Source organism: Erpetoichthys calabaricus, chromosome 10 (genome assembly GCF_900747795.2).
Source record: "Erpetoichthys calabaricus chromosome 10, fErpCal1.3, whole genome shotgun sequence".
NCBI lineage: Eukaryota > Metazoa > Chordata > Cladistia > Polypteriformes > Polypteridae > Erpetoichthys > Erpetoichthys calabaricus.
Window position 1 is genome coordinate 89948564 of NC_041403.2, and position 27068 is coordinate 89975631.

Consider the following 27068-nt stretch of genomic DNA (forward strand, 5'->3'; position numbering starts at 1 on the left):
AAGCTTTCTTTCTCACAAGTGTTTTACCTTTGCCTTGAGGAGTAAATTACTAGTATGGCTGTATAAAGACAGGCATAATTATTATTTGGGACACATCACTTCGTTAGTTTATACTACCAAATAAAAGCTTATTTAATCAGAACATATTTATGCACAAAATAACCAAATAAATATTGCTGTGACTGAGGACAATGTTTGATACCTTTTCATGCTGTCCTGTTATGGCATAATACTTTCTTTTATCTGTGGATCTGTTCATGTTATCTGACCCTGTGTTTTATGCAAAAATATCAACTTTTTTTTTAATAAGTGATTATGTATAGTAACAAAATAAAACCATTTCTTTGCATTTGCCGACATTAGACATTTTGCTAATTTTTGTAATATAAAAAATCAGTTTTTCAGCATTTCTTATCAATATACAGTATATTATTTTACTGATGATTAGCTTTAAATAAAAGTTAAATCTTATTAACCTTCTAATTACAATGTAGTTTTTTTTGCTAACATTTTGTGTAGCAACTATTTGTAAATGTTTGTTCAGTTCAATGTAATTCAATTTATTTTTATATTGCACACACAATGACAAACCAACAATGTTGCACATTTTCAGATATAATAAATTTAAAAAACAAGAACACATTCAATAAAAAACAGAAAATACCACAACTGAAACAGAAAAACATCAATGAGTATGTGAGTGCCAGATCAAAGCCCTCTCCTTCAAAGTCTAACAAAGGGATGATTGACTGGAAGATATAACATTCATTTCTAAAAAGTGACGTGTGTACAGAAGTTGTAGGTAAACAGTGGAGGAGTAAGTACAGTTTCACAAAAGTCTCTAAGAAGAACAGGTACAACATGTTGAACTTTTACGTTTTGTGTGGTGCCCTTCTACCTGTTATGAAGGACAGGCTTCTTGAGATTTCCCTGCTGCCAAAAATGTGAGATGAGTCCCAGAACTGTGGTCCCAGGGTGCCTAGGGAAATGTTTGAAATCAAGCACAATTATTAACATTACCTTGGAAGTGGTCTCTGACTAGGGTTAAAATTTCCTTATGGTCAGACCTCCAGTGAGCTTGCGTGACCAATGGGAACATCTCTTCATGAAATAATGAATAGGCAAACCATATACAGACACCTAAGGAAAGCAAAGGATTGACAGATAACCTTTCCTAATTGGGCAAAGTAAGAATCATGGTTGTGAGTTATTGGTTTAGAACCTAAAATTCTTAACAAAACGTGTTTTTATTAACATAGAGTCTTTAATTAAAGACTTAAATTTTGGAGTACAAGCTTCTGTGATTGCTCACCCTTAAACAAGATGACATCTAGTGTGTCATCAATTGATGCATACACAACAGTAGTGTTGCAATGGAAAAATGCTCCTAGAAACCAGTATATAGTAAATTAATGCCAGAAGGAATTACAAATATGATATAAAGTACATTTTTAAAAATTCTGTGAAACAAACAAGGAGAAAAATGCCAAAAACAACCTAAAATAATAATTAAACAGCAGCAATTCAGTCAGTATGTAATCAAGAATTGAAACAATAACGAGGGCTCCACTCTGTTCTGCCAAGAAAATAAAAGATGGCAGGGCACTAGTAAAGGGACTGGGGAAAAAAAGATTGTCTGAAACTAGAAAGCCATTAGATCAGTTCTAAACCAAAACACCAAATAATAGTAATAAACCAGAACTCTTACTAAAATGTAATCTTTAATCAATTGCTTCCAAAATTACACACCAAAGGCTGTAGAAATTTATCCACAATATTGGACAATATATTCCAACGTGGTGCAAGATTAAATGTAGTCACACCAATGTCATCATATGAAGCAACTGACAATCATGTCATTACAACTGACCTGAAAATGTCAGAGCCCACAAGAAAACAAAATGCTGTTGCTTTATTTCCAAAACATGATGTTAAAATAATATGAGTATGAAAATAAAAATGGATTCTCTGTATTCCATAACCAAAACAAAAAGACAAATATATATTAATTTATATTAAAAAAATCAGCAAGTCACATATCATTTCTAACTGGAGTTGTGGAAGAGAGGCCAGTAAACAGAGATGGTTTTTCATTTTTTGTTGGAGGTAAGCTGGAAGCAGTGGCATTTCATCCTCTATAGATATGAGGGCACCGCCACATCTATTATTACCAGCAAAAATTAGGAATCATAAACTTGAAAGTGAATACCTCTGTCAAACTCTCTCTCATTGTCTGTCACCTAATATTCTTGCCAGTTTGTTTCCCAGCCAGATTGAGCCTTTGCCCAGCTTGCTTTCCGACTGTATCCTTAGTTGCACTGTGGCCAGTGGGTAACTTTATACGTTATTCTGAGGTTTATTTCTAGCCAGTCCTTATGTTCCTTCATTTAAATAGTGTTGGAAGGTACACCTTTTCACTTTTGTCTTTTAAAGCTGCTTTCCTAATATTTAAAAATGACACTATTAATGTTGTTACTCCTACTCTTTTATTTTCAGGAGCATGTGTGTGTAGTTAATGGCTGTAAAAACATTATGTAAAAGAATGATTCATACTGAAAAACCTCAGAAAATACTGATTGATTTTGTTAGTAAACCATGAACATTAAAAGATGTCATTTAACTTGTAATGCATATATAGTTCTTAAACCACATCATTCAATAATTGAATGCAGTGCTTTTTTTTTAAAATTTTTATATGTTAAGGATCACAGTGCCTGACAAACTGCATATACAGCATAAAGTCAGTTATAGCTTCTGCAGTCAACTCAAGGGAAAAGCGGCAGCTTAGCTCATACAGCGTTGCTTAGTTGTGGATTTCAGGCTGTATGGTACAGTATATTGAGTGCTGTTCCAGATGATTTGGTAATGAAAAACAGTATATACTGTATGTGCAAATATGTTACAATTAAACACTTGACAGTGGAACAGAATGATAAACCTGAAAGGGTGAATAAGTTATACAGTATATGATCAAAAACAATAAATGTAAATGTAATTATTATTTTGTTTTTTTTTCTTTTTCTTCTTTTAATTTAACACAGAAGAATTGTTTCAGAGTAAACTACAATCAGATAAGAAAAGTGCATCTTTACTTGGATCTTGGACATTTAAGCTTATATAAAGTGTATACTGATATATTATAACAAAACATAAAAAGAGACATCAAAGTGTTGGAGTCCAACATGGAATCCCCTGTTTAACTGGCATAGGCAAAGTTTTAGAAAAAAGGTTGGAGTGATGACAGGATGCTTGTTCTCCTGGGGCCTCATATATAAACGGTGCGTACACACAAAAATGTTGCATACTCCCGTTTCCACCCTCAAATCGCGATGTATAACACTTTAACTTGGCGTAAAGCCACGCACATTTTCACGCTAGCTAAAGGCTTGGCGTTTGCAAGTTCTCCGCTCAGTTTTGCAAACTGGCGACACCCAGCGTCAAAAACAGTGCTTTTGTTCCAGTGTGGTTTCCCTTTCTTTTTTAGATCCCATCCCCGATGCGGCTTTATTATATACACTGAAATTAACTGCATATTGTTTATTAGTTTAAGGTATCTGATTATAATTAACCTGTTACAATATAATGGTCCACGGAATAGCCAAACTATTCCAAATACCATAGCTGCTTTAGCATTGTTCCTCTCAATGCACCACTCAGACTATTTATCCCACTGTATCTGAGTGTGCAATTTGATTTGAAAGAGAATTATTGGGATACATCATCAAGCACATGCTACCTCAGCCATGTGCACATTCTATTGAACTGCTCTCAAACGGCAAACGCTTCAGAGCCTTTCCTGTAAGGATATCGCGGTTCAGAAACAGTTTCATCCAAAGAACTATAAACACACTCAATCAGTCTATCAAGTGCTCCTTGTAGAACTGTTTGTAAATATTAGTACAATTACCTCACTGTAAACTTGCGATAGTTGTAATATTGCACAACCTGTGCCACTTTATAAAGCACATATTTACATATGATGACGATATCATTTTTAAGATGAAATGCAGCAAAATATGTTTATTACATTATAAAGATAAAATGTTAACATCATTTAAATAATCTATACTGTTAATAATTAAATATGTGAGGACAAGGTGTCGCAGCACTAGCAAGGAGCTGGCGCCCGTTCAGGGACTGTTCCTGCCTCACACTGTATTCTTGCTGGGACTGGTGCGACCCTGGAAGGATAGATGGATAGAATAATTAAACATGCACTATGAAGATGTTTCAATGTGCCTTAAAAGTTTTGAAGAATCGGCGTTCTAAACTTACAGATGGCTTAACATCTATTACAGAGCTGATTGTGTGGTGTTTGGTTACTTGGAGAAAGAAAAGGAAGGGCAGGAATTGGAGGTTAGTACATTTGAAAGAGAGAGTACTGCTGCAATAAATTATTTAATCGAAGTTTTGCACAGCAAGCATCTTGCGTGAGGCAGTCTCTGGACAGGGCGCCAGCTCGTCACTATCACTGTGGCACCATGTTCCCATGTTTAATAACAAGCTTTAACTCCTATCGTCATGAAAATGATATCAAGTATACATCTCAGTATTTTAATTATTCAGAGAGCTGTAATATCATGAATGTAATGGATTCTGTGTCCAGTCAAAGGAAGAGAAAGCCCGTTTAAGAAGCATGTAGTGATTCACAAACATAGACCACATAGAAGAACACATACAAAACAAAGCATTTAACATGCTACTATAGTTACGATGGTATTTGAGAAACTAGTAAATTAAACGATTTAAAGATGAAGTTTATGATGTTCTACTTTAATGACAAAATAAAAGTGGAAATTTCAAGATTAAAGTTGACATTTCAAGCTTTTTTCTCAGTGACCCTATTTTTTTTCTTTTCTCTGTACCCTAATAAGCTTTCATATGACCCTCAGTCAGTGGGCTACAATTTGCCTTTTCACGGCGACTTTGATATCTTACAACTTCTTTTTTATTTCGGGCACTGTGTGACTTTGTGAACTTGAGCTTTCGAGTTTCTCCGACACTCTATGTCACTCGATCAGCTACCTTTTGTTGTTTATACCACTGTTTAAACCAACAAATAGTACGTTTTCCCTTGCCTCCACTTGGTATTCACTGAAATTCTTCTATTTCCCCCCGTGCTTTTGCCATTGCCTTTTCACAGAATGCTGTGCTTAAGGGCTATTTATATTGACTTGCATATTCAAAGGGGCGTAATTCTGGGAGGAGTTTGGGGAGTGGCGGCAGGCATGCGCACGTACATTTCTTTTCACACTGACCGGGATTTATGGAGTGGAACAATGTGGAAGTTGGCAAACGCACAGATTTATACATCTGGATTTATTTGTGCATACGCACATTTCCGCTTTTGTCCTTACGTCAATTTTTTTAGTGTGAATTCTACGCATGGCATTATGCATGAGGCCCCAGGTCATTGGTCTTAGAATTGATGCTGACTTCGGATGCTTGAGACAGGATAATAAGGAAGGTATAGGTGACATCACAGTTCTTCTTCTGGGTTCTTGTCCAACAGAGTGTTACTTTGTATTAATTATGAGCTTTTATTTAACTTTATTACATGCCCCATTTTAAAGGTCCTTTCTGTGGCTGACATCAAAATTGCATTCCTACAAGATGGTGATGCGGGTGAAGAAAGAGATTTCTGTTGTTAAATAACTGGTATACAGGATATGTGTTTGACATGGGTGCAGCATTCAGCGATTTTGACCTCCTGAGATGTGTGAGAAGTCACACATTTTTACGAAATGACCTCTCCTTGATAATTAATATTGTGGTCTAGTTTTCTTCTACATAAATCACATTTATTTTTTGAGATTTACAATTTCTTCAAATTAAAGTTTTGCTAAACCTTCCAAATTACAATACTTATAATACAACTACTACATGTGGGTAACATCTTTTCTATATTTAGAAAACATAAACCAGTGCATTTTTAAAAATATTATTCCTTTGTCTATTTATATTATTATTTACTTCACACTTCAGCTAGGTTCAAACTATATGTACTTCTCAAACGTCTTCTATGGTGTGCAGCACCAGCTTTGTTTTTTATTTGCTCAGTTGCTCCAACCACCTATTGTAACTCCAACTTTTTGGTCATGTGACTTTGCCTGAATAAGTCATTTAAACAATACCTGACTAGAAGCTAAAATTGTGTGACGGCAAAACTGCAGGTTTAGATTTAGTGAGAACAGTTTTATAAATTGGAAAGAATATGGCACCTGTAACAATTCATTCAATTCTTAAAAGCTTGCATTTTTGGAAAGTGAGAAAACAAATGTAAAAACAAATGATATCTTGGGTAGGATCACTTCAGGATTTCTAGAGTTGGACACATCACACAAAACAATGTCATGACACATAAAATGAATGGTTATGTGGACCAGCACCATCTTTAAAATAATAAATGTTTTAAATTATTAATCTACATTTCACATTTATTCAGTAACAGGTTTCTTCGTTATTTTCCTTACAACTCTGTATGTCTGCATGGCCCTATTACACTACCTTTATTTAATGTACAGTCTATTTTAATGTTTCTATTACATTTCTTGCTTGTTGCTTTGTAGGAATGCTCAAGAGGAAACTTTCCAAGATAATGAAACTCTCCTGGATTTTTTAATTGAGATGCCTTCCTTTCTCAGAAGAGGAAACTGCTTCATCCACTAGCGGCAGCAAGGAGTAGACATAAACTGAATTTTCACACTTGTCTTTAAAAATGTTTTTAATAGTTTATCTGCTATATTTTATTCCTGCCCGTCAATTTCTTTATTTATTTGCTTAGTGTTTTTATTGCTTAGTCTTTCAGGCTAGTCACACATGAAATAGTTGTGTGCCCTTGCCATGTAATACAGTAGCCTCAAGCATAAATGGAAGTACTAACATACGCTACAACTGACAAGTAAGAGTACAACATGAAGAATGCACTTGCAAATGGCATGGAAATTCTCAGTATATCCCCCCACACCAGACAGTAAGTTCACTTCAGCTGTTAATGTAGTGTGATACTCTTAAAATCCTTGAACTAAACTCTTCATGACCCTTAAACATTCCATCACAGCCACTTCCATTGAAAAATCTGCTTTAAGAATGAAACTATTTTTCAGAGTAGCCATTCACTGCAAGGCTTCATTTTTTTATTCTCAAGTCTAGGATAACTTGAATATGGATTTTCAAACTTAAGATATTTTAAGGCTATACTGCCTTAGCTACTTTGAATGTGTTTCACTTTTATAATTAGAGTTGACATTGAAAAGAAACCACTGAAAATAATAGGTTGTCAATAAAATTATATGGATCTTACATGAATTGTTCTTTTACCATCTTGACCTATTTGATTTAAGAGGGTCAAGTAATAGTTTAACATTAATGCCATGATGGCAACCCTTGTTTCACTTTAATATTATATTATTAAGCACCAAAATTTATTTAAAACTGTATGTAATGTTATCAGCAGAACAGAACATAGTGATGAAATTAAAGATGAAACATAATGAGTCTATTACTTTTAACATAGGTGAGATTTAAATCAATAATTGATGTATAAATTATACATAAATACATTACATGTCTATATTTGCTTTTAAAGGGGTACAGAACCTTTTACTTTGACCTGTGAGTGTATAAAGGTGACTATATAAATGACATTTTGCTCTTCTTTAATTAATCAGGAAAGAGTGCATTATTTTCTTATGAATATAACTGATGGTGTGTCATGTATGGTATGACATAACCCTGCTCTATTTTGGCCATTTGCAAATCTGCTAAACTGTACGCAAACACTGGAGAAAATGTGTCTGTTGAAATGGCACTGAAATTAAAAGAACCAAGCTGTCTGCCAAATTATACATGTGGGATATCGCTGCAGTTATATTTCATGGGGGCACGAACACTAGGCAGTATGCAACTACATTATGGGAGACTGCACCTGCCATTTACAAGAGTGTCATTAGTGCACAGAGATCGCTTAGGGGTATGCGCAAAAACTCTTACCCTTTTATCATTTATGTTAGGACATGGACTTAAATATTAAAAGACAGTGATAAATTAAACGGGAAAGCCGCAAATGGCATTAAACAGAACAGCATTTCAAAATCTTTTTTAATTAGGAAAGACTGAAAGAGAACGTTTGTGTCTAGGACATGGGATTTCAAACCATCAAGTAGTTGCTGGTCCAGTCCTCTCCTCCAAGTTATGCTATTTAGCTAAATGTGTCACACAAGATTTCCAAAAAGAGTGACATTTATTTGGAACAAGCACCAAAGTCATACAGCAGAAACTGAGAGTTATGTCAATGAGTCAAACTTAATGAATGGTTTTGTGTTTTCTCATGTCTAAATGCTCTGTAGTCTTATTAGCGATGATCTTTTTTACTAGTGTAAGCACAGGATCCTTAATTTGCTTCAGACTGTTCCAATTTAAACATTCCTCCATCTCTTTGCTAACACCAGGTATCAGAAGCAGCATTATTTAACAGAGTTGACTAAAGATGCAGGCAGTGAAAGATGAACACATCTTAGTACAATTAAAGACGCCAAATGCTTTATGAAGAACACTTATCCAAAGACAAGATAGGTGACAGTATTATCTTTCAGAAATTCAGGGTTCTAGTGCCAAATGCAATGGGGGAACCTGAGTTTGATGAAACATTGCTTTCAGTGTGTACTTGTCGGGGTGTCTTCCGGAATATCAGAGAACCCTTCAATGTGCTGTGCATTGATTTGAATTTTTCACTGCAAATGGTTTTTTAACTGCTCAGCTGAATGCTTTTTTTTAAACCAATAAACCCTAGATAAGTATTGACAGTTCAGAGGAAGCTTGTGGTCAGCACTGTCAACTCTGGGAAGTCAGTGAAAGTAGAAAGGATCAAGTGATTCCACTTCATGAAACTCCCAGAGATATTTACCTTATAATCTTGAAAGGTTACCTAAATAACCATTAGAAGGTAGACAGTCAGCTGCTAATCAGCACCGGTGGAAGTGCTGCTAAGATGACTGTTTTTTGGCCCTGTGGGTGACATGTGGGGTCATGGTCTCTACAGTGCAGTGAGTGGAAGTGAAATACACAGTCTGCCATAGGATATAAATTCCTACCTCAGTTTTCCCACTAAACGCTCCATGGAGGTTACAGCATTCACTTTTGCCACCTCCATGCATTGAGCTACCAGTCTGCTATGTGCTGAAAACATAAGGGGAACAGACATATTTGGAAGCAAAATAATAATGTATCTTTCAATCACAAACTTGCAGCCTGATTTGTGATGGATTATAAATAAGAGCACACACCCACACCTTGTCCACTACACTTTATATTTTTTGTACAGTTTGGTTTCTTTACATTAGCCATATTCACATTAACAGATTGCTGCTACTGCTGTTGCTGCTGACTGTTAGTAGTTATAAGAATAATGTGAGCAGCGTGGTAGTGACTGGCTATGTTGTTTCTATTAAGATGTGCCTAGTTGTATTGTAATGTGGAAAATTAGGCATTATGTGTAATTGACAACAAGTTTCACTTATTCATTATATAAAAGAGTATTTCATTATGTGATGGTGTACTTGACATGGTTAACTCTTCATCAGATACTAGCATCTTCCCAGATTCTTTAAAGACAACAGCAGTTAAATCCCTGCTCATAAAAAATAATCTTCTGTCTTTGACGATGTTAGACCAATCTCTAGTCTGCCTTTCATAAGTAGAATTCTAGAAAAAGCAACTTTTCAGCAGTTAAATGATTACTTGAAAAAACATTCAATTCTTGATTAGTTTCATTCAGGTTTCATTAACTGCATTGGTTAAAGTACAGTAGTAAATGAGTTGTGGGTTAATGATAAATGAGCCTGGAACAGGGGAGAGTCCCAAGGCTTTGGAAAATATCTTGCATCATCCCAGTCCCAAAGGTATCACGTCCTAGTGAGCTGAATGACTTCCAGCCTGTCACTCTGACGTCACATGTGATGAAGACCATGGAGCGGCTGCTGCTTCACCACCTACGGCCACAGGTCCGCCACACCCTCGACCCTCTGCATTTCGCAAACCAGGAGAAGGTGGGAGCAGAGGATACCATCATCTATATTCTACACCGATCCCTCTCCCACTTGGACAGAGGCAGTGGTGCTATAAGAATTATGTTTCTGGACTTCTCTAGCGCCTTCAACACCATCCAACCTCTGCTCCTTAGGGACAAGCTGACAGAGATGGGAGTAGATTCATACCTGGTGGCATGAACTGTGGACTATCTTACAGACAGACCTCAGTATGGGAGTCTCGGGAACTGCAGGTCTGACATTGTGGTCAGCAACACAGGAGTGCCGCAGGTGACTGTACTTTCTCCGGTCCTGTTCAGCCTATATACATCGGACCTCCAATACAACTCGGAGTCCTGCCATGTGCAAAAGTTCGCTGACGACACTGCTATCGTGGGCTGCATCAGGAGTGGGCAGGAGGAGGAGTATAGGAACCTAATCAAGGACTTTGTTAAATGGTGCGACTCAAACCACCTACAACTGAACACCAGCAAAACCAAGGAGCTGGTGGTGGATTTTAGGAAGACCAGGCCCCTCATGAACCCCATGATCATCAGAGGTGACTGTGTGCAGACCTATAAATACCTGGGAGTGCAGCTGGATGATAAATTGGACTGGACTGAAAATACTGATGCTCTGTGCAAGAGAGGACAGAGCCGACTATAGTTCCTTAGAAGACTGGCGTCTTTCAACATCTGCAATAAGATGCTGCAGATGTTCTATCAGACGGTTGTGGCGAGTGCCCTCTTCTATGTGGTGGTGTGCTGGGGAGGCAGCATAAAGAAGAGAGACGCCTCACGCCTGGACAAACTGGTGAGGAAGGCAGGCTCTATTGTAGGCACAGAGCTGGACAGTTTGACATCCGTGGCAGAGCAACGGGTGCTGAGCAGGCTCCTGTCAATCATGGAGAATCCACTGCATCCACTAAACAGTGTCATCTCCAGACAGAGGAGCAGCTTCAGTGACAGACTGCTGTCACTGTCCTGCTCCACTGACAGACTGAGGAGATCATTCCTCCCCCACACTATGCGACTCTTCAATTCCACCCGGGAGAGTAAACGTTAACATTATACAAAGTTATTGTCTGTTATACCTGCATTTTTATCACTCTTTAATTTAATATTGTTTTTTATCAATATGCTGCTGCTGGAGTATGTGAATTTCCCCTTGGGATTAATAAAGTATTTATCTATCTATCTAAATGGGCAAAAGTTCTGTTTTTCCTCTTAGACTTAAATATAGCATTTGACATAGTTCACAGTATCTTTATAAGCTGCCTTAGCCAAATGATGAAACTGTTTTGTAGTGTTCTCATTTTGCTGCAGTCTTAATTAACAGGTAGAACATTCTTTGTTATTTATGGATCAGGGGTCCATTACATTATATATGGGGTACTGCAAGGATCTGTTCTGGGCCCATTTTTTTTAATCTACATGCACCCATTAGGTCAGTAGCCCACAACAGTTTTGCAGATGGCATGCAGCCTTACTTGCCTATTGCACCTGATGACCCTGAAACTCTACACCCTCTCATCCAGTGTCTTACTTGTATTAATGAGTAGATGAGCAGTACTGCCCTAAAGTTAAATAAGAAAAAAAAATATCTTAATGTTTCTCAAAAAGAAAAATAGCAGGGACCTTAGAAATAAACTTGATCCATTAAATGTTAAGGTAGAATATTTTTGTACAGAAGAAAATAAAGAATTTTGGTGTTATCATGGCCTTTGACCAAAACTTTAAATTACAAATTATTTTTTATTTAAGGAACTTTGGAAAAGTTTTACCACCAATAACATTGCAAGATGCTGAGTAATTAATTCATGCTTTTGTAATTGGTCAACTAGCTTACTTAAATTCACTCCTAACTGGCCTATCTAAGCTACAGGTAGTTTAGAATGTAACAGCAAGACTCATAGCCAGAGACAGAAAAACCTAATCACATTTTAGCAGATTAAGCATTATTACACTGGTTACCTGCATCTTTTATAATTGATTTTAAAACACTATTAATGGTATATAAAGTTCTAAATAGATATGCTCCTTTCTATATTTTGGAGTGGCTGTTCCCCTACACTTCATGTTGTAACCTTAGATCTTCTACAGTATTTCTGGTCTGCTTATTATTTAAAGCACTAAGCATAAAAGAAGTGGTGTGGGTAGTGGCATTTAGCTGTTATGCATCAAAAATTTGTAATATTTTACCAACAGAGATATACTGGGTTAATATGGTGGAACATTTAAAAAAAAAACTCTTAGAAACCACTTTTGAATTTGTTTTTTTTTCAAAGCTGCATTTAAATTCTATTTCTAATAGATTATCTATACTAATAAAAGGCAAAGCCCTCACTGACTGACTGACTGACTGACTCACTCACTCATCACTAATTCTCCAACTTCCCGTGTAGGTGGAAGGCTGAAATTTGGCAGGCTCATTCCTTACAGCTTACTTACAAAAGTTAGGCAGGTTTCATTTCGAAATTCAAAGCGTAACGGTCATAACTGGAACCTCTTTTTTGTCCATATACTGTAATGGACAGGGGCAGAGTCGCGTATCGCGTCATCACGCCTCCTACGTAATCACGTGAAACGCCTTGGGGCTGATCTGGAAGAAGGTAGCGCAGTGCCTTGATTTAAACGATTCCATGTCTTGGTGGGTTTAATACTGTGTAAGCATACATATTAACACGTGCAATTAAACGTGTACATTTACGGGGTGATTTCTCAGGCTTAAAAGCTCACCTTTTATTAAAAAAGTAAATGCAAATTGTTTTCATTCTGAAGGGCACAAACCACGTTGGATTTTGTAATGATAGTTGATTAGTAAGGTTTATTAAGGGATACTTACAGAATGATTAGTAATGCCTGTGAATGCCGATGCAAGTAGGAGAATGGCCGTGAACTAAAGAACAAGTAGTAACATGTACAGTAAATGTCTCTAAAGTCTGTCTATTAAAAAGTTATTATATCTTTCAATCCTGTGTATTGATTAAACTACGAACCTAACAAGATCACTACATGGTGTCAGAAGTGGCGGATTGGAAGAGGAATGTGAAGAAGAGGTTCAGCTTTTGAACGAGTCTCGTGTCTGTGAGTAACCCGAAAACGTGGTCAGAAAGCGCTAAGACGTTCTAGCAAAAGAGAAAAAAAAAATATGGAAGGATTACAGCCCCCACCAAATCTCCAGTTAAAGGGAAATGTAGCTGAAAATTGGAAAAGATTTAAACAGAGATTTAAGTTGTATCTTGCTGCGATTGAAGCAGATAGGAAAAGTGAAAAAATGAAAGCGTCTATGCTTCTACATGTAATTGGCGAAGAGGCGCTAGAGGTGTATAACAATTTTCAGTTTGAAGAAGATGGAGACAATATGAAATTGAACAAAATAGTTGAAAAATTCGAAGCATATTGCAACCCAAAGCGCAATGTGACGTTTGAGCGGCACAAGTTTTTTACATGTTTCCAGAAAAGTGGCGAAACAATAGACCAGTATGTGACGGAATTGCGTAATAGGAGCTGTTCTAAGAAGAAACCGTCGAGACATCAAAGGACCAATAACCTCTAATCAGAACACTAACACCAGCGAAACAAATATTAACGAGAAAACAAGTATAAATCAGGAAAGAACATCTCAACTGCAAACACAATTAACCAGAAGATCAAAACGTCAAGTAAAACCACCAGAATGACTCATTGAGACATGTTGAGGATTAAAGGAACATTTTCAATTAAGAAATGCTGAATTCCTTTAACAGTTGTGCTTTTTATACATAGTTTGAATGCTGGATGTATGCCTGAAATGTTCTGGATAGTTCAGTTGTTTGAAGTGATAAAGTTTATCAAAGTAGCATTTGAAATGTATAACATTACTAAGCTTATAAGTACTGCCTTACTTCTCTTTAAGAAAGGCAGATGTAATGATACTTGATTTAAACGATTCCATGTCTTGGTGGGTTTGCGTAGCTTATTGTCAATATCTTTACACCTGTTTTTAAGACTTATTGACTGAAACGGGCTTTCACGAAAAAAGTTAGGGCTTTGCTACAGGATACACCCTTCACAAGTTAAGGAAGTAAAAATAAAAGTATATATTTCTGTTTTATTTAAACCTTTTAAGTTCGTATGCGTAGCCCCATTTGGCTGTTTTAGTTTGTTTTTTTTCTATCTTCAGTAATATTTAATCTCCTTAAAGAAAAACAACTTATGCATTTTACTTTTTTTGTATCTCTTTAGTAATATTTTAGTGTAAAAGGATAACCAGTATTTAAACCTTTTATGTTACTTTATAAAGTTATTTTACACAATGTTGAAAAATTAATAAGAAAGCTACATATTTTGGCAGCTGCTGCTTTAATTTTCAATGAAATGAAAAAAGCTCTCCAAGAGAAAACCTCAATGAAGAAGAAACAGTTTGCACTATCTAAAAAGGAGAAACCCTCATTTATAAAGGTTTGCTGCAGATGACTTAACTGAAAATAAATGAATAGTTCCTATGTGTACAGTAATCCCTCCTCCATCGTGGGGGTTGCGTTCCAGAGCCACCCGCGAAATAAGAAAATCCGCGAAGTAGAAACCATATGTTTATATGGTTATTTTTATATTGTCATGCTTGGGTCACAGATTTGCGCAGAAACACAGGAGGTTGTAGAGAGACAGGAACGTTATTCAAACATTGCAAACAAACATTTGTCTCTTTTTCAAAAGTTTAAACTGTGCTCCATGACAAGACAGAGATGAGAGTTCCATCTCACAATTAAAAGAATGCAAACATATCTTCCTCTTCAAAGGAGTGCGCGTCAGGAGCAGAGACTGTCATAAAGACAGAGGAAAGCAAACAAATCAATAGGGCTGTTTGGCTTTTAAGTATGTGAAGCACCGCGGCACAAAGCTGTTGAAGGCGGCAGCTCACACCCCCTCCGTCAAGAGCACAGAAAGAGAGAGAGAGACAGAGAAAAACAAGCAAGCAAAAATCAATACGTGCCCTTCGAGCTTTTAAGTATGCGAAGCACCGCGGCACAAAGCTGTTGAAGGCGGCAGCTCACACCCCCTCCGTCAAGAGCACAGAAAGAGAGAGAGAGACAGAGAAAAACAAGCAAGCAAAAATCAATACGTGCCCTTCGAGCTTTTAAGTATACGAAGCACCGTGCAGCATGTCGCTTCAGGAAGCAGCTGCACAGAAGGTAGCAATGTGAAGATAATCTTTCAGCATTTTTAGACGAGCGTCCTTATCGTCTAGGTGTGCGAACAGCCCCCCTGCTCAATCCCCCTACGTCAGGATCAGAGAAAGTCAGCGCAAGAGTGAGAGAAAAGTAAGTTGGGTAGCTTCTCAGCCATCTGCCAATAGCGTCCCTTGTATGAAATCAACTGGGCAAACCAACTGAGGAAGCATGTACCAGAAATTAAAAGACCCATTGTCCGCAGAAATCCGCGAACCAGCAAAAAATCCGCGATATATATTTAAATATGCTTACATATAAAATCCGCGAATGAAGCCGCGAAAGGCGAAGCGCGATATAGCGAGGGATTACTGTATAATACATATTTATCTATTTTACTTATGCCTTTATTCCAGCAACTTGCAACATCTGAGGTACAATTTGTTACATTACTTTTGTTTTTTGCAGCACAGGCAGGTGAAGTGACTTCCTCAGGGTCACACAGTGGTGTCAGTACCAGGATTTGAACTGACAAGCTCCGGGTTTGCTGAAATATTACTGAAGAAAGAAAAAAAAACGAAAACGGGCAAATGGGGCTATGCATACAAATGTCCATCCATCCATTATCCAACCCGCTATATCCTAAATAAAGGAACCAATCCCTGCCAACACAGGGCACAAGACAGGAAACAAACCCCGGGAAAGGTGCCAGCCCACCGCAGGGCGCACACACCCACACACACCCACACACCAGGGACAATTTAGAATCGCCAATGCACCTAACCTGCATGTCTTTGGACTATGGGAGGAAACCGGAGTACCCGGAGGAAACCCAGACAGACACGGGGAGAACATTCAAACTCCACGCAGGGAAGCGAACACGGGTCTCCTAACTGGCACCTTTCACTGCGCCACCATGCCGCCCGCATACAAACTTAAAAGGTTTAAATAAAACAGAAATATATACCTTTATTTTTACTTCCTTAACTTGTGGAGGGTGTATCCTGTAGCAAAGCCCTAAGTTTTTTCATGAAAGCCCCTTTCAGTCAATAAGCCTTAAAAACAGGTGTAAAGCTAAACTTGCAGCACCACTATTCAATTACACTTGCCTAACGCCTCTGCTAAGGGGACATACTGTGGGATCTAGGCATCAGTCAAAGCACCAATCACAGGCCCCGATTAGAAAGCGGGAAGCTGTGATTTGTCGTCTCCCTCCCATGTAACAATCACAGCCCGTGTTACAACGCACTATGTATGTTTGTATATATGTATATATTGTGACAGACGACCGGCTACGGACTCCGGTCGCCACCCCCAGGCCGCTAGGAGGAGCCCGCCGGACAGCATATTCGTGCCCCGAGTTCCAGCAGGGCCTCATGGACTTTGTAGTGTCGTTACACAGCCCTGCTGGATACCTTGGGGGCCGCCAGGAGTCGCTGTAGGGGGGCTAGTGGGCTCTTGTGTGCCCTATAACCCGGGAGTGCATCCCAGTCACGTGACTGGAAGAAGCGATGTGCTCCCGGGATGAAGAAAAGGACTTTGCCCTGACCCGGAAGGAAAACGGACTTGTGGGTTTGGCTTGGAGCCACTTCCGGGTCAGGGGATATAAAAGGACTCTGGGTAAGCCCAGACACTGAGCTGAGCTGGGAGGTAGGGTGGCGACGTGTCTGGGAGTGGAGGATTGTTTATAGAGAGAGAATTGTGGTTAATGAGTGTGGTGTGGAGAGTGCTTGGTGCACTACTGTATAATAAAAATAATTATTATTATACTTTCACCTGGTCCGAAGAGTGGTACCTGAGGGTTCGAGAGGTGGACTACACGCTTATCTGCTACACTGGCGTAGCCGACAGGATTCTCTGGCCGTCTGGAGGCAGAGGATCTGCATTTAATAATAAATTTGTTGTGGCAGAGAACCCTGAGAAGGTCCCGCTTGAAACCGCGGAGGTGCAAACACCCCCCATTACAGAGAAGGTGGTGACGCTGATGAATCTCGCCTCGTACCTGGTCGAGATGGGGAAGAAGTCTGGAAAAAAGAAGGATAACACCGACTGGGTAAAAGACATGACCAACGACGAGTTGGCCTGGACTCGCCTGACTGGGTGTGCCGGCGACAGGGAGCTGGTAAAGGCTGAAAAAGCCCGAAGGGCGCAACAGCAGGAACGCAGCCAGCCAGGGGCCGCGCCGAAAACCCTGAATAAAGTGGGGACACCGCTGACGAATCTGGAGGTATGTGCTGGGAAAAAGCCCGAAGTTTCGGGCTGTTATTCTTCCTATTTTGCAGAAACCTACCTCCAGAGAGAGCACGGCGTGTTAGATGCCTGTCGCATCCCTCCCCAAGATGGCTGCGGTACACAGAAGGCAGGCCAGGCTAGGAGTCGACAATCTACCAGCCCATTCGAGGACAACAACCACGTGACCTCGCGCGATGGAGTCTGGGATAGAGAAGGTCAACAGCGGTCCTTCGGTGAGGTCAGTCTTCCCCTGACGGTTCAGAGCTCCCTGAAAGGGAAGGGGGCGGCGAGCGAAGCAGCGCCACCATCAAATGAAGGTAAAAAGGGACGGGACGTGACTGTAGTGTCTGCCGGCAAAAGTAAAAAGGCAGACCGCAGCCAGCCGCAGGAGGCTACCCGTTCCTCTAAAGACTCCATTTCCCAGGAGCCCTTGCGCTCATCAGCAGAGCACGTGCCAGGAGTGGACGTGCTCATTGGTTCCCGGTCGGCAGATGACCAAAATAAGGAAGTAGCCTTACTGCCGGCCGAGACAAATAACTTAACTGATTATATGATACGGGATCTCGAAGAGATACTCGAGCCCGTACTGGGTTTCTTTCAGGGGATCGAGGACCTGAGGAGATGGTTAGAGGAGCTGGGAGCCACGGTCGAAGCGCCGCTGAGAAAACTACAGGAATACCTTCGGCGGTTAGGCCATGAAGCCCCGGCCTCGATTAATGCGGCGGTGCAGGTAGGGGCCCTCTGTACCGTATATAATAAGGGGACGCAGTGTGAATCGGCACCGTGTTTAATAAGTTGCGGTTGCCAAAGCGCGGTGTGCCCGACAGTTGAGTGTGGCACCATGACGGAGGGGTCGGTAAATTGTCCGTTTGAACCGGAGCAGCGGTATCAGACGCTGCTCTGGACTAATGCGGACGTTATAAGCCCGACCCACGTGGAAAAGGGGTTGCCGTTGGTTAATGAAGAGGCGGGGGAAGCACCGATCGTCCCGGGGCAGCTGAATAGTGCTGTTACCCGGAGCGATACGGTACTAATGACGCCGCCTCCGAATTTATATAGGACAACGGGCGTGCAAACAGCAAAGAGGCTCTCTCTCTTCCATAGAGAGCCTCACGTTGTGCACAAGCCCCAGAGAAAGCAGGAGATCCCCACACAGAAATGCGGGTCTCCTAACAGGGAAAAGACAAGGGCAAAGAGCAGCAAAGCGGCTGTTAACCCCTCCTTGGCGGAGGACAGGGTGGAGCTGACAGAATTCCCGAGGTGCTTCAGGTCTCGGGAAGAGAGGCCACCAGGAGGACGTCGGCGGTGCTACAACTGCCGGCAACCGGGCCATGTGTGGAGGAGTTGTCCCCGGAGGACAGGGGAACGGTGGGATTGCAGATACACCGTTCCCCCAAGGTTCGCTGGGGGATCTAGACAGCAGAACCACGGCCCGGATCTCGCGTCCTCCTGGAGGAGGACGTCCCTCGCGGGAATCAACGCTCCGCCCCACTGGCCGTCGCTAAGGGGGAGGGACTGTGACAGACGACCGGCTACGGACTCCGGTCGCCACCCCCAGGCCGCTAGGAGGAGCCCTCCGGACAGCATATTCGTGCCCCGAGTTCCAGCAGGGCCTCATGGACTTTGTAGTGTCGTTACACAGCCCTGCTGGATACCTTGGGGGCCGCCAGGAGTCGCTGTAGGGGGGCTAGTGGGCTCTTGTGTGCCCTATAACCCGGGAGTGCATCCCAGTCACGTGACTGGAAGAAGCGATGTGCTCCCGGGATGAAGAAAAGGACTTTGCCCTGACCCGGAAGGAAAACGGACTTGTGGGTTTGGCTTGGAGCCACTTCCGGGTCAGGGGATATAAAAGGACTCTGGGTAAGCCCAGACACTGAGCTGAGCTGGGAGGTAGGGTGGCGACGTGTCTGGGAGTGGAGGATTGTTTATAGAGAGAGAATTGTGGTTAATGAGTGTGGTGTGGAGAGTGCTTGGTGCACTACTGTATAATAAAAATAATTATTATTATACTTTCACCTGGTCCGAAGAGTGGTACCTGAGGGTTCGAGAGGTGGACTACACGCTTATCTGCTACAATATGTATATGTGTGTGTTTATGTATGTGTGTATATATATACGTATATATATGTGGATGTGTATATGTATATATATGTATATGTAGATATGTGTATATGTAGATATGTGTATATATGTATATGTATATATATGTTTACACAACCTCTTTAACACACATATACGCTAGTATATGAATAAAATATATATTTCATGGATTTGCAATGATTATTATGTTGTACTTTTCTAGTTTTTGCGTGATGGCGTTCTACATTCCCACCTGTTGAAAATCCTGGACATTTGCCTGTGAAGTTGAAATAAAAGTGGATATTTCAACTGTTGACGAGTCCGTCTGCATCGCATCATCTAGAATGAAGCTTAAAACAAATAAGGAAGTATTAAAGAACATTTGCTAGTGGGGACTGGACAGCATTTTGGCCTTGGAACTCCTGCAGATTTTGTTTTTTTTTCTCCACCACTGCATCCATTGAGCTTTTTTTTCTGTTCTTCCTGCCCATCTGATCATAGCATCTTGCTTATCATTTTAGACTTAAAAACAAATTTGTAAATAAGACCTCTAATTTATCTGTTACTTATATATCTGTGGTATGTAAGTACATATTGATGTATTCTTATTTACTATTTTGGTTCCTTACTTATTCATTAACATTCTTACCTAATTAAGTCATTTCTTAACACTAGAATTACCAGAGTCTACGAAAAAACTCGTAGATCCAGCCCACCTTAAAACCATTCTCACCTCTCCGTCAGTGTCTTTTGTCTTCTAAATGTGCCGATTAAGACGAGCAGCAAGCAGCCGGCTATTCCATCCCCCACCATCGCAGAACGTTCAGTAAGTTTTCCCAGCTCATGCCTTGTTTGATTATTTGGGAGTGATTGAACTGCTGGAGTTTTAGAGTGGAAATAATAGATCGTTATTTGGAACATACGCATTTCATGTGTGTTCCATTTCTACAGTAATCTGTGTAAACACATTGTTAAAACAGAAACTTTTTCATATTTTAGTAGTAAATTTTACAAAATGTAGGCATAAACTATATAATGTGTGAAGTCCAAAGATCAAATAAACACTTTCACAAAAGGTTCAAAAGCAATACAACACCTTCTGTGGCGTAACGCTAAGATTTGCTGACTCAGAGTGCAGCAGCCCTGCCGTGCCTCCGAGGCCTGAGTTCGACTCCCTGCTGGGGAGAACGTGTAATTTTTTTTTTTCTTTTTAACCTCAAACGGACATAAAATTTATAAATTGGTATGCACTGTAAATCGCTAAGTTTAAAATGTCGATCACGGTTATTTCTGTTGATTAATTCATGCTTTTTACTTAGAGTCAGAACAGGAGCTTATTCAGCTTATTCAGCTTCTGATCTGACTCTAACAGCGCCAGTATAAATTCACACCCGATCTGACACTGTTCATTTTCAAATAATATTGCATTACTTCGACGATGTTTTCTGATTGGTACTATTTGCGTCATAAAATGATTTCTTCAAAATGTCACATATACAGTATTTGTCTCTTTCTTTTTTCAAAATGTGCGTTGATCACCGCCAGCATGTTGTAGCACACAGCAACTGGCCACCTGCATGTTCTTGCACACACTGAATAAGCGCACTGAATAAGACAGTGCTATATGCAATCATCAGATTCAAATGTTAACAGTTAACAGTTCACACACACACAAGGATCGTCTTTCCTACATTTACAACGTGTGTACCTGTTACAATGTACACCCTTCTGTCTATGCTGTGGTTTCTATTACACACCTGAAAGAAAGAGACAATATATGTGAAAACATCATCGCACTAATGCAATATTATTTGAAAATGAACAGCGTCAGATCGGGTGTGAATTTATGCTGGAACTGGAAATTCTTTGATGTGAAATCAGTTCTGTATGGTTGTGGGCGTGGGTGTGAGTGGTGGACATAACTGGGAATTACTGTGAATGTGAGTGGTGTTTTGAGATAATGAATAGAGCTGCAAATTACAGGGAATTCTCAGATATGGAATTCTCTGATGTGGCAAGATAAAACCTGACACACAAATATAGGTAAATCAGTTGTGCTTGATTATTATTTTGAGCAAACAGACACCGCAGTGGCCACAGCTCTGTCACAAAAGAGGAGGTTGTCCCCTTCGGAGGCTTTGGCTCTGCTGCAAGAAATGGATGATTGCGACTCAGACGGTGGCGAGGAACTTATTTTTGATATCGAGGAAGACGATGAGACAGACACAGAGGAGAGCCCAGATGAGGATTCTATATCAGAGAAAGAGAACAGAAGCCCTCCCCACAAGAAACGTCCAGTCCAACATAAGAACAGCGCAGCTGCACCAGGCATAAAGGCAAAAGATTGCACCATTTGGATACAAAAAATAAACGTGTAATGCCACGAAAAGTGCATGCAGACACTTCAGTTTACAAGCATTGGTACGAGAATGCAGTCACAAGTACACTGCAGTGCTATAGCGCGTCTTTATGTGAAAACAGCAGTGTCAGATGGGGAGTGTCTGATGATTGCATATAGCGCTGAAGTTACTGCTGTTTATTATGCTTTCTTCTGCATGTCCTGGAGTACAAAAGAAACAGCATACAGCAACATGTGGGGACTGGCAAGATCGAGAAAAAAAACACGCAGTCACTGTTTACAAACCGTAAGATGTTATGCGAATGAATATGAATAATATGAATAATGTTGCATCCGTGCCACAAACTTTTCCGAAATGTACTATACAGGTCATACAGCAAATAATTCCAAATATCATACATACCTATGCCTCTGTTTTTTTTTTTTGACATCATGGACCATAAGGTGCATACTAATTCAGTGTGAGTAGGAACACTCAATAAAACTGAATAAAAAGAAAATCAAGTGACGGTGAGATACGAAGAAGGCAGATTCACCAGCGTTTGTGTGTCAGATCCCTGGGTTGGGGGGGGGGGGGCGATAGTATGTATTGTGATACACTGCAGAACTATAGCGCGTCTTTATGTGAAAACAGCAGTTTCAAATGGGGGGGGGGGGGGGGGATCTTGGAGGATCCTGAATGCGACTGAGAGAATGAAAAGTGAATAAAAAAAAAAAAAACAAAGCTAACCTTTACAAGTATCATAAATTACACCGGCTGTTACAGACTGAAACCAAATGTATGTTTTTATTCTAAAATAGTAAGAATAAGAGCACCTCACTTCTCAAAAGGGAGTCATGCAGGATCAAACTTGTGACCTTTTGATTCCCAATCAGCAACTGATACTGTTGCGCCACGGCAGCAGTCGTAGTAAACACGTGTCAATGTCGCCCACTAAGGCGGCTTTTTTTTCTGCAGTTATATTTTTGAATAAAAGCGTAGTTGTTATGTTATATTTGTACATTTTGTCAAAGTGTTTCTTTTATATTGACATCATGGACCATAAGGTGCATACTAATTCAGCGTGAGTAGGAACACTCAATAAAACTGAATAAAAAGTTTTATTCAGTTTTATACATTACATACATTATATTTTTTATACATTTCATACATTATATAGTTTATGCCTACATTTTGACATTTACTACTAGAATATGAAAAACGTTTCTGTTTTAAAAATGTGTTTACACAGATTACTGTAGAAACAGAACACACATGAAATGCGTGTGTTCCAAATAACGATATATTATTTCCACTCTAAAACTCCACTTCACTCCCAGATAATCAATCAAGGCATGAGTTGGGAGAAGTTCGTGCACGTTCTAAGTCGGTGAAGGGAAGGAATAGCTGGCTGCTTGCAGGTTGTCTTTATCTGCACATTTAGAAGACAAAAGACGCTGGCGGAGAGGTGCGAATGGATTTAAGAAGCGATTTAAGGTGGGACAGATCTATGAGTTTTTTCATAAGCTCTGGTAATTCTAGTGTTAAGTAAATGTAAGTATAAAAAGACTTGATATAAATATAAAAAGTTTCAAGCAACAGCTTAAAAATAATACAAAAAAATTTACTGTTTAAAAATCATTCATATAAAAGTAAATAGTACATGATATACATATAAATAAAGGTTTTTGATATTTTTTAACTTTATGTACATATAGAAAATAACATAAAGAATAACATATGTACATAAAGAAAATGTTCCTTTGATGCCAAATATCCACAAGTCAAAGTAGTCTGCCTTTTTTGTTAGCCTAGTTAGCCAATAAAAGGTGTCATCTTGCCTGACTTCTCACTACATCCATAATGGCTAACACAGTACAACATCCTACCACTACAATCATATGAAAAAGAATGTGAAAGATTGTACAGTATGCCAAACAAATTACACAGCATGCATCAAATGTGGTAATAGCAATTAAGATCCAGAAAAATATTAAGAATGTAGCTTAGAACCCTGTGTGATTGTTATTTATTGTATTGTACAGTGCTTTGGTGTGCATTCATGCCACACACTGATTCCCCTTATATGATTAAAACAACATTTGAATGCCAAAGACTGTCAGAAAATGATTGCTAATCATATATATCCCTGCATAGAAACTGTGTATTATATTCATCTACCATTAGCAGACTAATGATCCATTCAATAAAGTAAGAAAGACTTAAAAGTGAATTCCCTTAATGCAGTGGCTTCCCCAGTCACCAGATCTCTGCATAATGAAGAATCTATGAAATGAATCAAAGGTAAGTTTTGTAGGGTAAATTTCTATCACCCGCTAAGTTTCAACAACTATGAGTTATGTTCTTGTGTTGCTCCTTTAAAATCTTGTTGATTTCCTACCCCAATGAATTCAGACAGACCTCACTGCACATAGGATGCCAATTTACTTGCTACCGTGTTTCCCCGAAAATAAGACCGGATCTTATAGTAATTTTTGCTGCATAAGATGCACTATGGCTTATTTTCAGGGGATATCTTATATTTATTCATGTGCAACAATATACATTTATCCAAATACAGTCATGCAATCTTCTTCTGGAATATCGTCATAACTCTCCACATTCAAACCCTGAATTCCAGCCTGAATTTCTTGCTACTCCAGCCACTTTTAGGATCCTCCAGGATCGATGTGTGTGCTTCGATGTTTGATGAATAGTTTGATGCCGACATACAAATGTTTTCATGTTGCCTTTATATTCAGGCGTCGCATATTCCCCAAAGTAATGACACGTTATATTTTAAAAGTCTCACATACCATCTTCTGTGCCATCTTTTTTTTTTTTTTTGTACCTTTCAATACCATCAGAATGTACGGCGGCGTATTTGAGCCACAGAGAAAAAAAATGACATAATGAAAATGTCTATTTAGTGATTAAAGTGGAAATTTTGGCTTTGAACTTGATATGTTCACTTTAATCCTGTAGTTTAGTTTGTCATTAAAGTAGACTGTTGTAAACGTCATATTAAAACCGACCCAGTTCTTAATCGCAATGCGCTTCTGGGGCTTCCTCCTGACCTGACAGCAGCGGTAAGCAGCAATAGATTGCCACACATAACACATTACATTTATAATATTCCAACTCTCTGCACATTTAGAATTCTTAGATTTATACTTGATATCACTTTCATGACGAATTGCATTAAACAATGTATGTTACATTTACAGATAAATCATTAACTTTGTTTAAATAATGAATACTGTTAATAGTTACATATATGGGGTGGCACAGTGGCAGAGCGGTACTGCTGCTGTCTCGCAGGGAGTCATGTCCCTTGTGATCCTTGCCTGGATTTTGCATGTTTTCCTGGTCGGTTTGCACAGTGTACTCAGTTTTCCATCCAAAGACATGAAGGTTTGGGGATTTGGTGAAGCTACAATGACGTTAGTGTATGTGAGTGCTGGTGTTCACTTTGCCATGAGCTGATGTCCCATCCAGGGATTTTGTTTCTGTGTTGCGCCGATGCTGCTGGACTGGATGCATCCCCAGATTGATGGATGAAATCATTAAACATCCTTTTCAGAGATATTGTGTCAAGGTGTGCTCTGAATTTTATGGATGTTTCGGGCACACACGTCACATCGCATGAAGTATAAACCTGGCCTTTGGCGCCTTACGTTTCAGCTGACAATCTTGACTAGGGCTTATTTTTGGGGTAGGGCTTATATTACAGAGCAGCCTGAAAATCATGCTAGGGCTTCTTTTCTTAGTAGGTCCTATTTTTGGGGAAACACAGCATGTACATATATGCCTAATAAAATGGCCAAAACCTCTTGTTATTGTGTTTATGCTTCCAAATACATTGTATAAACTATTTTTCATTTTATGGATTTTATATGCTCTATAGGTGATGGTTTTTTGTGTTGCTAGTTTTATGGCTCATTTTTCCACCATTTCCATCATTTTGTGTGTTTAATTCATTGATGTAGCCATATGGCTACTGTGTACTGTGATTGACACTCGTTGCTGCTTATGTGGGTATGGGACATGATGTCATTACACTGCAACTATTTAAGATGACAGCGTTCAACACTTTGCATCCTAGCTTTTGGATAAATAATTGAAGTAAATCTTGAAAATCTTATTACAATTAGAGAAATGAATCAGTAGTTAATTTTAGGATTTTTGGCTTTAGCTTTTTTGATTATTTTGACGCTGGATATAAATAGAACTCCCATTCTCAGTCCCCTGATTGTTTTTTCACTATTTGCTATCTCCTTCAATAACTCCATATCAACTGGTTTGAATTATTACATTAAAAAAAATAATTTTGGCTAATATCCAGGCATAGCTTTTTTGAGTGAAAAAATGTGTTGATGTCAAAATAAACTTTTAATTGATGCTTGAGTATTGAGTGAACATTAATATAAGAAATCAAGGACTGATATAATGTAAATTAAATAGCACTCATTCAGGTATGGCTATTAAATTTATATTAGTTTACAAATTGTTTTCACATTTGAGTTCAGGCAGGTTATCTGAATTGCTCTGAGCTGCATACTGATCAAAGCAACCTGATATGTATTGTAAAAGTTAATGTCTAGTCATGTGGATTGATGCCTCGTCTGATGCTGGTTCCTGCTTTGATCTGATGCTGCTGGAATAGACACTGGCCATATAAATTTGTGACTTGGACAAAGCAGCTTTGAGACTGCATGGATCAATGAAGATATATATCAATGTGATCAGTTGCACTTGATTTTCTTCCTTGGTTTAACCTATGTCTTATGCCCAGAGATGCTATTTGGAGCAATTCAATCAAGGCCATTGCCTCATAATATACACTGTATATCAGCAGTCTGCCTTTTGCCTACTCTTTGACAATTACGGTACTGTCAACAAGCTCCATCAGAAAAGCCATGCAATTAAAGTAATTATACTGTATTAGTGAAGATCAAATATCACGACCAAAACAAATATAGTGGATAAAGTATTGTTAATTTATTTATTTATCAGTTTTAACAACAGCATTGTGTTTCAGGCTCCCAGATACTTTCACTGATACTTCATAATGTTTTCTATACAAATCCTCTTTATACATGCATTGGTTCCATTCACTGCATTTCTTTTTATTCTGCTTCTGCTTGACTTTGCTGTTCAAAGTTGCCTAAAATTATTTAAAATGTGCTGGAATTGTTATTATGGACATTGATTATGTAGATCAAAAAGATTTTACAAGCAATG